At 43.6% G+C, this 14,856-nt stretch overlaps 1 protein-coding gene across 8 annotated transcripts in view; it reads left to right on the forward strand.

Moving 5' to 3' along the window:
• nrxn2b (neurexin 2b) overlaps window positions 1–14,856 on the forward strand; it is a 730,611-nt gene that overhangs the window by 625,513 nt on the left and 90,242 nt on the right. The window lies entirely within an intron of this gene.

A 14,856-nucleotide genomic window follows, 5' to 3' on the forward strand; every position in this document is an offset into this window, starting at 1 on the left:
AAAGGGAGAAATGAAAATGTCCACATCCCTCACATCGAGCCCATCAACCGCTCTTCTCTTTTCAATTTCTTCCTCTTTATGGGTCAAGGAGTAGTTTCACCAGTAATTCATCTCTGCAGATATGAGTGAACAGAGGTTTTAGCTCAGCGAGCACCAAGAGAAGTCGACTGTTCTGCCTTTCCTCTCTCTCTCTCTCTTTCTTCCCCGAGAGATGAAATCCCGTTGTCAAACTGGCGATAACCGATGCATGATGGCCCCCAAGGTCTGTGCAAACCTGTCGCGGAGACCTTCCTTTGGATGTTCACTTCTGAATCTTTCATGCACCATCATCCGACCGATAAGGTGCAAATAGGATCCGTTTGCTGCACCTGCTGTATTGCTTTGGTGAATCTGCTGTAAAGTCTCTTCCATTTTTTATTTTTTTTGCTGGCTTTGAAGGGGAGTGATGATGGAGCTGGAGAGAGGTGTAAAAGGAGAGAAGGGGAATAGGAAAGGGAGAGAGAGAGGATAGGGTGGATCATGTTAAGCTGCATATAAATACATTCATATATATGTGATGTACTATTAAGAACACGCTTCTCAACCAGTATTCTGGGAAAACAGAATTGAGTATGGAAGCCCTAAGCAGACAATCATCCAGAGATTAAATAAGCCAGGTTTTCCCATGACTATGAGGGACTTCTGGTTGTATTCTCGAGATTATATGCACACTGTATATCTTGTATTCCAAGAGCAGGGGCGTCTCCAGACTGTTTGAATAGCACTGATTTACTCTAACGTGTACTTGGAAGTCAAATTTAGTGACACAAGATGTGAAATAAATGCACAGACATTTACGAGTCGCTTATTTTCTTTCTATTTTTGCTCAAGCCTCCGTTTCAGACTTTTTGACATTGTTCTGTCAACCTGTCAGTCGGCAAGACAGAATATATTCATAGACCACATCTTCTGTTGTCTCAGAACTGGCTCTGATTTTCATCAGAGACAGAAGAAGAATTAGGGGTTGGGGTGGAAGATAGATAGGTTTTTCCTCACTTTGTTCTTCTTGGCTGCCGTTTAGCATCTCACATTTTCTCCAAGGAGGGGGTCAACTGTACACACAAGCTTTCAAAGCCGCACAATGGTTCCCAAAAAACACAAAACACCAAAAGAGCCTTTTGTGTTCTTAAGGAGCTGTTTGAATTGAGAACTAAAAAGGGAGAGGATCATTTCTTTTGTGACACGTTTTTGAGATTTGAAAAAAAATCTGCAACAACAGAAAAAACAACAACAAAAAACTGTCAGACTGGAGATATTTAGCGTACAGAAGAATCAAGACAATTGTGTGCTTCTGTGATTCTCACTGAGCGACACACACACTCACATGTTTTATATTTAGGGGAAGTGAAGCCACGGGGGAGAAAGCTCTAATAAGTGATTGAAAGATTGGTGCCAGTGTATTATTCCTGCACAATTTAGGAGGGGAAGGAAGTTCATCATTCATTCATTGGATGCTGCATCTGGGAATTGAGTTTGCCGTCGTTTTTTCAGGTTCTTTTCCGGAGGGTTGAGAACAATCAGACGCAAGAATCAGCAACAGCCGTCAGCCGTTTAGACAGTGTACACGCCTTGTCTGTTTAGATCCCTCTATAGGAGCGCCTGGGTGCAGATGAGAAAGCTTCTCTGCGAGACAAAAAAGGAACTTGATCGTAATTTTTTGGGCAGAAAACAAAGAAAAAGCGTCTCCCACAAGTAGCTTAAATTTCATCCGGCGAGCAGGAGCCGCCAAACATGGACCTCATCAAACATGTTTGAAGCGCCTTTTTAAATTTAGAATTTGGCAGAGAAATTTGATACCCGCTGTGAGCATGTTTTTTTTCCTTGTTTGTTCCCTCATTTCCCAACTCTCTGTCTAAGTCTTTTATTACGTCTGGGTTTTTTGGGTTTTTTTTTCCTCTCTTCCACTCCCTCTTCGCTGAGTCAGTGCTTGTACTTACACGGAGCCATGCTTCAGAGTGATATGCTGAATAAGTTCTCCTTCTATCTGTAGCTGATTTAGCAAAAGGACTGAGGGAGAGTTGGTGCACCGAAGGCGAGCAGAAGTCTCCACTTTGACTCTAATGAGCGTAGGAAACTGTTTTTTAAAGAGAGCCCGAAAAGAAGGAAATGTGCTGACATTATTCCAGTGCAGGCTATGATGTGAGACGTTTAGAGACGTGGGCAGATTAGTAAATGTTTCCGCAGCAGCAGCGTAAAGAATCTGACAGTTTTTACAAGTTTTTGTGGCAACTTAAGCTTAACTCTTTAAAGGTATTATATGCTGCATCTAAAACATTTATAAAGACAGCAAATGTGTTCGGACCAAGTATATTGATGTTTGTTGCTTTTGCCATTTGCTGTGATTTAGTTTCCTCGGGGCTTCTGTGTTGGGTAGTTTTCCAGAAAGCTCAGATGTGATTGGTGTTAAAATAAACTGAGCTAGATCGAGAAAGACAACCGTCTACCAATGTCTGAACTGTCTCAGGTACGGTAGCATATCCAGTGTTGGGGCTCAAGTGAATCGCAGCACACAGATTTTGTGGGTTTTAGGGCTGAGACAACATCTGTGTTTTAAACAGGCTACGGCTATTGAACTGTATTCTTACCAAAGTAAGGTTTAGGGCCAAAAGGTTGCATGGGAATGACCCAAAGTATGGGACAACTCTTACCATTATTTTGTCCATTTCAACACATGGATCCATCCCGCTTGCTCAACTGTGACTGGGGCAGTCAAGCTGTTCCTGTTCTCCGCACAGAGCTGGGCCAACATGGGGAAAAAAAAGACTTGCCAGTTGGACGTCTTCCCGGAGTAATTAGCTGAACCCACATGCCTGTTTGATTAATACACAGATGAAAATTAGCTCCTTGCAGATACTCTGCCGAGCCTAGGCCCCTTCTGTGGTGACCAGGATGCTGATCAGTTTGTTTTTTGAGTCATCTACGGGGCATGTGTGTTGTAACATTCAGAAAAGCTTGTTGGATTTTGTACGATTCACATCACTACTGCTCAAGCATGATAAATGACCGCAGAGGCAGACCACAGTCATCTGTGTTGACAAATGAAGCCTACCCCCCCCCTCCCATCCCGCTTACCCCACCTGCTCGCTGGTTTACATCGCCACGCAATCTCGGCTCACTCAAGCGGGTCGCAATCCATACGCATGTGACAGATAGGGCATAGTTATCAAAGCTGGCAGTCCCAATAATTAGAAAAAAGCAATAGTGAAGGCAGAGCAGACCATTTCCCTGATGGATTAACAGCAATCGCTAACAGCAGCGTTGCAGAGCTGTTTACACTGGCAGTCATAAGGCAGATGTATTGAGCATCAGTAATGCCTTCCACTGGATTCACTTGATCAAAAGCAATCGCCAGCTAATCAACAGACGTAATGGCGTTCAGCGGGCTGCTTCCAAAAGCAGCAGATGTATTACCATAAGAGAGAAAATAAGATGCATAAACAACGAGCACAACTCAGCCAGTCGGAGTCTCTCTCTCTCTCTCTCTCTCTCTCTCTCTCTCTCTCTCTCTCTCTCTCTTTTATTCCCACACACACACAGAAGCAGACACACATACTCCAACACACCTGGGAGATCTGAGCCCTGACTGTGATCGCCAGAAAAGATGAGGACACCCAGGAGCTATTCTGAGGGCCCCCACCTGCTGATTTAACATGGCCCCGATCAGTGAGTGTTCTCTGGGTCAGATGGCCATGGGTGGTGCCTCCCAGGTCTGGTCCCCCCTGCCACGTTCGCAGCTGTGTGTGAGGCATCCCACTGCACTCTGTCTGGCATTTATGTGTTGGTGCTAAGGGCTCAATACTAGCAGGCCTCCATTATCTCAGAAGGAGAAAACTCAGTTGACATGACCTTCAACAGAGTCACATTACTGCCGACATCAGTATCACAGGGTTCGAAGGATTAAGAGGAATGTTAACCACAAATATCACATGCATACAAAAACATGCTTCATAAATCTCTCCATACCGGTGGCTGTCACGGCGGGGTATTGATGCCACGCCTGCCACGACAATTAGCTGCACATCTGGCTTGGTGATTGAGAGAGTCAGCCAGACATCTGGTACAGCCACACCGGTGTTTAATGTGCTAATCTGGCCGGGTGGGTGCAGTCTGCAAGAGGGAGTCAGAGGTGGCTGAAAGTTAGCCACTGAATTAGTTGTTAAATGAAACGTGTGGCACAAAGCCTGAATATACACCTCTAATACATGAGGCCATTAGAGGAATACTGACACTCTCTCGTAATTCTCAGCTGTAAAATGGGGATATCAGCTTAAATAGTACTGCACATAATAAATAGAGAGCAATCCAAGTTTGTTTTTTTTCTTTTTTGTACTAAACCGATTGTGACTGAGCTGAGTAGAAATAGTCATTTCTGCCAATTTTAAACAAGTCTGGACATTGCATGCTTTGAAAAAGCCTTCATGTCGATGACGCATTTTCTTTACGAAGAGATAGTTTCATATGACAGTAGAATATGTAGGCATATGTAGGCATATTGTTTGATGGCGTTTCAGCAGGTTTGGGAGTTTGCACAAAACATCCTTGCAAAGTAAAAGAGACAGACAAAAAAAGGTCCATCATGCAATCTCAGACGCCATCGTCCATCAGCGGACAGCTATTCATTGAAGATAAAAATCTGGTTGTACATTTCCTCTCTTCACTCCAACTCAATGCATGTTTTTTCGATCAACGGGCAGCTGAAGAAAGTCCTGGCGCAGATATCCTTGACCTTGATCCAAACATCCATTGCCCACAGCAGAAGACTGAAAACACTGGAGGCAATTGGAATCAGTCGGTCATCGTTGTAAGATAGTGCAGATCCAACAGCTGATAAGTGCACTTCAGACAGTTTCCCAAATTAGTGCCAAAACAAAGTGGCTTGCTAGCAGAATAATAACGTGCTAGCTTCCGGGCCTGCACACAAGCCAGTCTCTCCTTAAAGGGGCCATGCACACTGGCATCTCTTGTTGCTATCATACTTACTATTGATAAGTACTCCATATTAAAGATTTAAGAATCAGTGAGCTTTCAGAGCACAGATTCATTTATCAGCTGAATATTTGTCATGTGTAAGTTGTGGTCACATCTCATGACTCCTGTTGGTGTGACTGTAGGTGTATTTATGGGTTTAAACAAAGGGTGTTGGATAGAGTGAGAGTTTTTGGCAAGAACGTTAAAGAGGTGTTGTCGGGTTGGATACAGTGATCTGTGCAGGCAGGCCCTGTTCATCGAGGGATGTTAAAGTTGCATGGCACCCTCATTTTAAATGTCAGCACCCTCAATTGAATGGACGCAAGGACACAACAATTGTTGAAGTTGATGCCTTTTCATGTAGCTGAGAGGAGGTGAGCACCTCCCCATCCACCATTACCAAGCCCGGACTCTTAATTATCCGCTGCAATCTCAAAATTGAAAAGGAAGTAGAACAGATGGAACTGTAGCCATGGCGGCTGCTGGGTCACTTAGTCGAGCGTCTGTCAAATGAGATTCACCCGGCTCCGTTTCGAGCCATATAAGAAAGTTTAATGCTTGTCTGGAGAGATAAGGTCGACCCTTATCTGCCAGTTATACAAGGGGAGTTATCGTGAAAAGTGTCGGCACACTGAAAACACTTTCACAGTTCGCACGTTGTCTTCAGTTAACTTTTCCTCCAGTCAAGTGTAAACTCCATGCTATTGGAGTGAGACGGATGGTGAGAGGCTGACAGATACTTAGACAACACACCTTTTTTAAAAGTATCCTATCAAAACAGCCATGTCAGTTTAAAAAAACATGATCACAAATGTGCTCATGAGTGTACATGGTCTTTACTGTAGTTGCCTGCTTGGCTGCTTATTTTTCTGGTCTTATATTCTATGTGTTATATGTCTATGTGCACTCTCGACATCATTTTAAATGAGGGCTCGAGAAAAAATATAGGTAAAATGAAATATCTCCAAAAAATACCCAGCATGCTTGTGTTATCAACATCAAGACTTCAGGAGGAGAAAATTGCCAGGAGACTTGTTCTGTAAAGTGCATCGAATGACGAGGCATTTTGCTTTACAATCAGTGGTGCTTGGAGAATACTTGACTACAAAAGCACCATCTGCAAACTCTAAATACTTCATTATATTAGCCTCCAGGTACGTTCCCTTACACTTAAACTAATAAATGTATGCAGTCATGATGATTTTGTTCGATAAGGATCTTAAGTGCATGTGCCAATGGTTCCTCATTGTCGTGTTTAGAGATGCAGCATTCGTCTTTCGCTCCCTGTTGGTTAGCATCGGGGAAAGATTTCCCTCATCAAACACAAAAGTTAAAAGAAGCTTTAATTAAACCATAAACTTGCTCCCAGTGCTCCGACAGCAGCATGTTTTAATCTGTTGCTTTGACGCTATTAGCTATGATATAAGAGGTGTTTGTGGAGATATGGTGCTGATCCCCTCTAATTACTGGGAGTGAAGTCCTATTCTCCTGTCCTTGGGCCGTCGGACTTTTGTTTGGGGCGGCTGTTTCACAGTGAAATGGAAATGTCAAGAGAGCTGACTTTAAATGCGACGGGAGTCACCGTGCCGTGTCACTGTCGCTGCTGTGTTCAGCATCATCTGATGAAACTCCAAAATGCATCCCCTTGTTTGCCGCCCCTACTTATGCGTGTTTGATTGTGCAAAGAGTCGAAGGGATCTATCCAAACGGATTCTTGTTTTCCCCGTTCCTGCCGCCACTTGCATCCAAATATAAGCCGACTAGACTGTCAACGTGAGGACATTACCTGCATTTGAGAGACAGGCTTGATTTGGACTGTCTCTGAGCGGAAAAATACGGTGCACGCTCTAAACATAAGCAGACAGACAGAAATCCCCCACACAGCGCGCATCAGCGTCTTCTTCAGGGCGCTGTCGCCAACCTTCATGTCACTCCTGTGTATGCGTTTTGTCCCAGACTTTCCTCCAGCAAGGCTTCCGATGAGGCCTTTCTCACCTCGTTGGTGTCAGTCGGCATGGGTTTGTGTCAGCCAAGACCAGGGTGTCATGTTACCCTTCAGTCTGTGTCAAAGTCAGGATGGATACAACCTGCCCTGAGTCACTGACCGACACACTGTCTCCACACATCTGGATCTTGCAGTTTAAAGCTGTGCTTTCTTTTTGCTCTTCTATCAGTTTAAATCTGCTGCGTGTTTCACACCACTGCCCAGGTCTTTAAAAACGTTTCCCCCATTGGACTTCTCTTGAATGTTACTTGTCTTTTATTGGAGGTAATGACAAGGTAAGGTGGGACTCTATGCTTAATCAAACCATTTTTGGCCACTACCATCTTGTTTTGTAGTTTTAAAAGTCACCATATTTGGGAAAAGAACAAGATATGCACAGGAAGTTGAATGAGTCTTTGACCGGTCATCATTGAAGTGACGTTCTGATCACAAGTTTGCCATGTCCTCAAGATCCTTAAAATGATACTGTGGGTAATAGACAAAGTGGGCTCTTCTCCATTTTGTTTGCAGCCAATAGAGTCACCCCCTGCTGGTCATTGGAAAGAATGCAATTTCAAGGCATTCGACTGCAGATTTTAATGTGAAGAGTCTGTGGTTAAATCCTCTGGCCTTTCATCTGTGATAGCGAACCTTGGTCTGCTTTTCCTTCTCATTTCCTCTTTCGTCTCCTTTTTTGATTCACCTTCCTCTAAAGATGGTCAACTTAATGCCTGTTCAAAGAGCCCAGGCCCTGCTCCGTATTTGTTCCAGTTAGACAGGGTTAAGCCAACTCTGTAATTGGCCTGTGGTTAATCCCTGCCTTTTCTTTTTAGACTCCTTCAATGGAGGCTGAATTACTTCTCCCTCTGCCTTTGGCACAAATTGGTTTAGTGAACGTGTGTTATGTGTGTCGCTCATGCTGTAGAAGAAAAAATATGGCAACCAAAAGGTTCACGGGGATAGGGAGGAGAAGAAAGGTTAACAAAAAAAGGAAAATTTGAGTGGTGATGAAAGACTAGAAAAATAAAATAACCATAACTGTGCACTCTGCTGTGACAGAAGAAAACAGAAAGAAAAATGCACGCTCTTTGTTGACACCTCAGAGAGACTTCGGGGAGACAGTAAAACTCCTGCACAATTAGCATCCTCAGGGTTAGGAGCTGTGATTCTTTCTTCTGTAAAGCATCTGAGTGTGAAGCAGCAGTCTAGAGGCCAATGCAGGATGGATTGCAGCGCAGATACCTGCAGAAAGCCAGATTAATAGTGATGGGAAGATGAGATGCCACAAAGAATTCATTATTCTCCCTCTTAAATAAATGAGCCCTGGGCTGCGACTTCACCACTGCCACCTCAGATATAACACAAGCTTTAATAAGAGCTGTCGGGAGGAGTGCGCCGTGGGCATGTGCACGTTTCCCTCCTCCGTGAGTGCTTGTGTGTGCTTGTGCAGGACTTGCTGTGCGAGTTTGTGCGTGACATCGACCTGCACAGCTAAGCACGTGTTGCCGGGGAAGATGTAAAGGGAATAAGGAAGTGTGTAGAGTCTTGCTTTTAGGTCAGCTATGTGTATGAGACGAGCCTTTATTGCTTTCAAGAACGCTTACAGTGCACATCTCACTGCCGGCCTGCTGGGAAATGGCAGTTATGGACATCTCATCGAGTTTCCCAAATGTTCACTCTATAGATTAAGCAATCAGCGTCTGACATAAAACTGTCTGTGTCTATCTATTCTTTTCACTAAGCATGCAATGATACCCTTTTGAACTGCCGTACTCTGAAAATGGCAACTGTACAATTTAGTACAGCATCGGACATAATGTGCTTTTTATGCCGCTGGTTTCCTTTAAATGAGATCAAATGGATTTGCCGTCGTCGATGTTAGGCTCAAAGGTTATGCAATGCCACAAAGGTGGAAATGACTGCCACGTGTCTTGTGTGTTGTTTTGCCAGTCGCAGGTGCAGCAGTATACACATGACTGGCAGGGGCTGAATGCACAATGAGGAAAATGGCAGACGGTTCTGACAGTGTGATATGTATATCAGTCTCCTGAGCTGATGTTACTATTAAATCTGTAAACGATGTAGTTCTGAGATAAAGAAAATAACAGGACCGACTACGCCAAGCTATATGCTAAACAGCCTGAGCTCTCTGCTCTGCCCTCTAGAGGTGTCCTTCAGTAACAAGTGTCATGTGAAATCAGTTATTGATACATAAACTGACTAGCTGGTCGTGAAACATCAAGTATATCTCTGGTTGTAAGGAGACTTAAAGTAGGATTAAGTTTCAAACCTTGCAAAGATGTAGGATACCAAGAACAAGTCAATTGTGTTCAGTAAAAACAAATCTGGATTGAACTGTAGAGCCGAGTGGCATGACTGAGATATCTGGGAGGAGAAGTCTAACAGCTGAGAAGTACAGAAACAAGCAGCCAGCCTGCAGCTTCAACATTAACGTGCACACCTGCCTACTGAAACAATAAAGGAGAGAGAGGAGTCAAAACTATTGATAAAACGGTAACTCGGCCTAAATTATTATTGCCTACTCGGCTAGTGAGACGCTTAAAGTGGATAATGTAACAATCAAAGAGCTTTACTGAGACTGGTCTGTGATCTTCCGTTCACTTTAATTCAAGGTGTAGTCCACTGACAGCTTACATGTTCAGAAGTTTAACAAATAAACCCTGTGGCTACTTCAGGTTTTCATCTTCTTGTTTGGTACATTTGTTCAGATTAGGATTTGCAGTCGTGCAGGAGCAGTCGGATTAACACATGCACCACACTGCACGGTACAGCAGTGTACAAAGCCAAGGAAGGCTCACACAGACAGCATTGTTTATCGTGTCTGCGTATGTGTGTGAGCCCGTTGTCACGACGGCGCAGAAGCGAGTCGACGCTAGGCCCTGATGACAGAGCCCTGCAGCGTTTGTCACGCTCGCACAAAAGCAGAGTGCTCAGACACACAATGGGGAGCGTCCAAACACTGACATGGAAATGGTTTCTACTGTACAGAACGATGTCTCTCTGCCTAATACAACATTGCCTGTTGTTTTATTGTACATTCTTTTGAATCAGCAGCTCACGTTGTATTTTTTATTTTTTTTTCTATCCAACTGTTGTCTGACCTTTATCCGTGTGCTCCAAATCTGTCAGGTCCATTCTAGTGATTGTGTGGTCTGTCGCTGAGGCTGCATCGTGTGCCCACCCTCTCCTACCCCTCCCAACCACTTCCTGGCTCTTGTTTTCCCATCATGCCACTTGGCCTCGCCTGCAACGCTTTTGTCCTCGTCCTCACTCCCAGCCAAAATGAGAGCATCTGGCTCAGGCCTCTTCAACGCTGGCTGGAGGAGAATGGTTATATTTAGCAGACCTGTAATTGGTGGTGCAGAGCCTTGTTTTTGTTGTTTTTTGTGGTGTGCATGCATCAGGTGTTTGGGGAAGAAGTCCTACAGAGATCAATTTATACTGGTAAAGATAATGGCAAAACTGTAAAAGCACATAAATTTGTGGGAAAGTTCAAAAGTTGTCCAATTATTCCTCCATTTCAGTTTCCAATAGTTTACAAAAGCAAATGTTAAAAATCAATCCAGCTGCGTCACGGCTGAGATCATTAAGGAACACGGTTATATTTTGAAAACAAGTGAAATGTGAAATACTTGAATCTGTACTGTGATTTTCAGTGTCGGGTTGATTTAATTGGTGGCATTTAAGATAAAAACGTAACAGAATGCACACTTATCCAGTGACTATGTGAAAACAATGACTACAAGGATCACATCACATCCTGTTTGTTGCTCGGAATAGGTGACTGACTCGCCACAATGCTTCCACAATGTGGGGGCTGAATGAGTAACTTTTATTACACAACCAGATCTCTCTTGTTTAATGAGCGAGGGCTATTTACAAACCGTAGAATTCCTCATTGGCTGTTGTGGGAGGCTCCGGGGTCAAGATGAGTTGTTAAATGTGACGGTGAAAGTAAAAATAAAACAACAACATCACAACTCGTCCCACACTCCGAATCATCTCGCTGGACACCGTGGAACAACACAGTGCTCCGTGTGCTTGAGGCTACTTTGTCCCAAATGTTTGAACAGGATGACTTTAATGCAAAGTTTAAAAAAAAACAAAGAAAACAAAGGAAGTGAAGAGTATATTTCAAGAGATAAACACTTGGTGAGTAAACAGTTAGCGTAATATCCAGACTGTGAGTCACACCAGTAAACAAGATAAAGTCTGTTTTGGGGGTTTCCCAGGGGATAACAGGTCTAAACTGGATCCTGTGTGTTGATCTCTATTGCATCCACATTGTGTAGTTTCCAAAAAGCTGCAGCTCTTTTCGTACCAATTGTTTTCCCCATGTGGAGTTTAATAGTAGCACGGTAGTTGAGCTCACAGCCTCCGGTGGTCGCTGTAATGTACGGACCCACATCCAGCGAGTCGCTCTGCACACCTCCACTGGTCACTTCCTGTGTGTCATTGAGGAGTCAATCAAACCATCGACTCAGATGTCAGACAAGGAAATGCACAAGGGGGGGGGGGGCCCGGATTATTTTATTTACTTTATTCCCTCGTGAGTTTGTAGTTGTCCTGCTCACGGCTGCGCTCTATAAACGCACACAGCGGGGCATGGCGAGGGACGTCAAACGGTACATTGTGAGCCTCCTGAAACTTGTTCCTTCACAGCTCTACAAGTTGTAGCGCTTGCTTTTTCTTCAAACATCTGACTAAATGTTCACATGTAATTTGAATGAATGATGACTGAGTTATGTGAAGTGACCTGAGGGGCCCCTCGCCTCGACTCTCTTTCAGAGTGCTGATGAGTGATCTACCTCTACATAACATCTCTCACTGCCCCCGGCACTTTGTTCTGATCGTCTCTTCTCTGACTGTCCTTTCAGTCATTCTCTCTTTTCACCTTTTTTTATATACTTTATTGCCCTCCCTTTCAGCCCCCCCCCTCCGTCCATCCCACCGCTCCCGTGGGACGCCTGATTCTCTCCATCAGATTGAGTCTGTCACACTGATATTGTTAGTCTGAGCACTGGCGCCCACCCTGCTCCTGAAGGACGTTGTGATAGGAGAGGTGTGGAGGAGCACGCCAGGCTGAGAAAAGGGGCCCTGAATGTTGCTCACATCACCCGTTTAAAGCCCACCCACTCGCCTTCCCCTGAACGCCTCTCTCATTTTACCTTCATCCAGCAGCCGCAGCAAACGAAAGTGATCGTTATCATTTTCCCCAATTTATGTCACAGCTACAAAAAAGGAGCCTGCAGGACCTTTCAATTAGTGATCACAGTCCTTTTAAACGTCTGTCTTCCTCTGGCTACAAACACCTGCCCTCCATCATTTGAAGGCGCAGACACATAATGTGGGCGCCATTAATACGCTTTATTATAGCACATTGACATTTCAGTGATGTCTTTTTAATTACTTTGATTGATAGTTTTGGATAGACAGATCCAGGGTGGCACTCAAGAGGAGGGAGAGACCACGATGATTCCTTCAGCAGTGAATCTGTAACCTTTCTAAGTCTTAGTTTAAATGTAAATGGCGCCCCAAGGGTGCTAATCATATTATATGGAAATATATCCACGCTATTTTGGATTCACTCAGAAAAACAAAGAGCGGTCTGCGTGAATATTTCCTCATCTGGAGATTCATAATACTTGGATTTCTGATTAGGGAAGATAAATATTTCTTTGATGCTTTTTGTTACCACGAGTTTTAAAATGATACAATCTCCAAAAAGAAAAACAGAACTTCAGTCTTAACCAGTATTTGAGGGCACACCAATAAAATACTGGCGTTTCCCGAGTACTTTCAAGGTTAGCTTGAGCAAGGCACTGTGTAGAAGCCCCGCTCCGACCTCTCTTCATTAATACGTGTTCACAATTCCTGTTTGTGCGTATGTGTGAGTCCAGCAACGGCAGTTATCGCTTGTCTGTTTTTGTGTCTCACAGAGATGCAAAAGTTACGTTTGTGTCTCTTTCAAACAGACAGAGAACACGGGAGGTGACGCTGTGGCTGTGGCTCAGTTGGTAGAGCCGGTCATCTCTCAACCGGAAGGTCAAGGGTTCAATCCCCAGCTCCTGCAGCCACATGTCCGATGTGTATACGGCAGGACGCTTAAACCCAGGTTGCTCCCTCTGCTTCGTCAGCAGAGTGTACATGTGTATGAATGGGATGAGTTCATACTTTATCAGTCAGTGTGTGAATGTGGAGGTGCGACCTATGATTTTGACAATCATAATAATACACCACAAAGTCTGAATAATTGAAGAAAATGAAATGCTCATAAAAAAGGCTGAGTGCAGGGTTTATTGACTGTAATGCTGTGTCAGTTTCTACTCTTGTCCTTTTTTTTTCTCTGCTCATGTTTACCCTCACTTTGCACCACAGTGAGGAGTCGTGAAGTGAAGTGTGTGATACGGTGAGTCATATTATCGGCAGGGTTAATCTGTTAAGAGTGCAGGGATTCATTTTTTTTGAATGAATGGTTTTTGGCGAGATAGGACGGTGGATAGAGTCAGAAATCAGGAAGACAGAGACAGACAGTTGGGAACGACAAATCTGGGTCACATGCTCAAAAAACTCCACACACGGGCCGCGCACTGACCACTACGGTGCCCCGCAGTGACAAAAATATCAACACTTTGAATTCTTTGATTTCATCAAATAAGTGAGTTTGATGATATATTGCTCAATGACTTTAAGTCTAGACATATAAACAAATCCAAGTCCCCAAAACTATACTATAAAACTACTATATTTTCATTTGAGCTGTGATTAACACTCCCATGACGCTGAAGGAAAAATGGTGGTCAAATTAAGGAAGATTAGGTGGGAAAGAAGCTGTCTCATGCCAGTGCTGCAGTGAGCAACGTAAGGCGGCTCGGCAGTTTGTTCAGACAGCTGATATCTACATGAAGAGTTCATTCAAGGATGAGGACAGTCAAAGTCTGGATGTGCCTGGAGAATCTGTCCAATTACAGACTCATCACAGCACAATTTTACAGATGTCTCCATACTGCACAGTCAGTGCTGAAGCTTTTTTTTTTTCTAAATGCCTTAAATGTAAATGAAGTGGTTTTTAAATCTGCTGTGTCAGTGCGCTGCCAGATGCTTACAGCGCTGACAGAAGCATTCTCCAAAGAACAGAGACAACAGGGCTGAGAGGGCGCCTTGTCCGCCCTGTTTCTACTCCAACGCTACTTATCGAACAACATCTCTGGCATGTTCTGTGTCATGATGATGACCATCGAGGCGGTGGCGGTGAGGGCAGAGACGAGTTTTACACCTTGTGTACAGACGCAGATCTTAGAGTAGAGTTTGTACTTCCTTTATGGAGTGTGGGGCTTTTCCCCTTGAGAAACTTAAAACCTGAAGTTTGACTAACTTTGCCAACTTACTAAGTACAAAGATTTTACTGCGACACTTTTTATTTCTGTGGACCAAATGCAATAAAAACGAGTGATCATTGGTGAATTAGTACTCAACTTTGTTATCTTGGGAGTTCAGTGAGAAGGAAAAGTTTTTGCCAAGATAATCTTTTTAGTTTTGTTATTCTTCTATCCAAGAATCAGTTTTTAAAACATTTGTAGAAAAAAAAAGTTTTTTCTTGGACAATTTCTCAAAGCTGCTGTCTGTGTTTCCATCAGTTAAAAAAAAAGGTGCAAGAAAGTTTGCCAGTGTCATTTTTCATTTCACTTTTTTCTATGAAAAAAGACTTTGTGCTCCTCACTCGGCAAAAATATTGGCCACAAGAGGCAGGAGAGCATTTCTAATGTGTGTTACAAATACTCATTCATGTTTTCATCTGTGCTAGTCTCAAATGATTCATCAATTGAAATAGATTTCAGACAAAG

Source organism: Symphodus melops (assembly GCF_947650265.1).
Source record: "Symphodus melops genome assembly, chromosome: 20".
Lineage (NCBI taxonomy): Eukaryota > Metazoa > Chordata > Actinopteri > Labriformes > Labridae > Symphodus > Symphodus melops.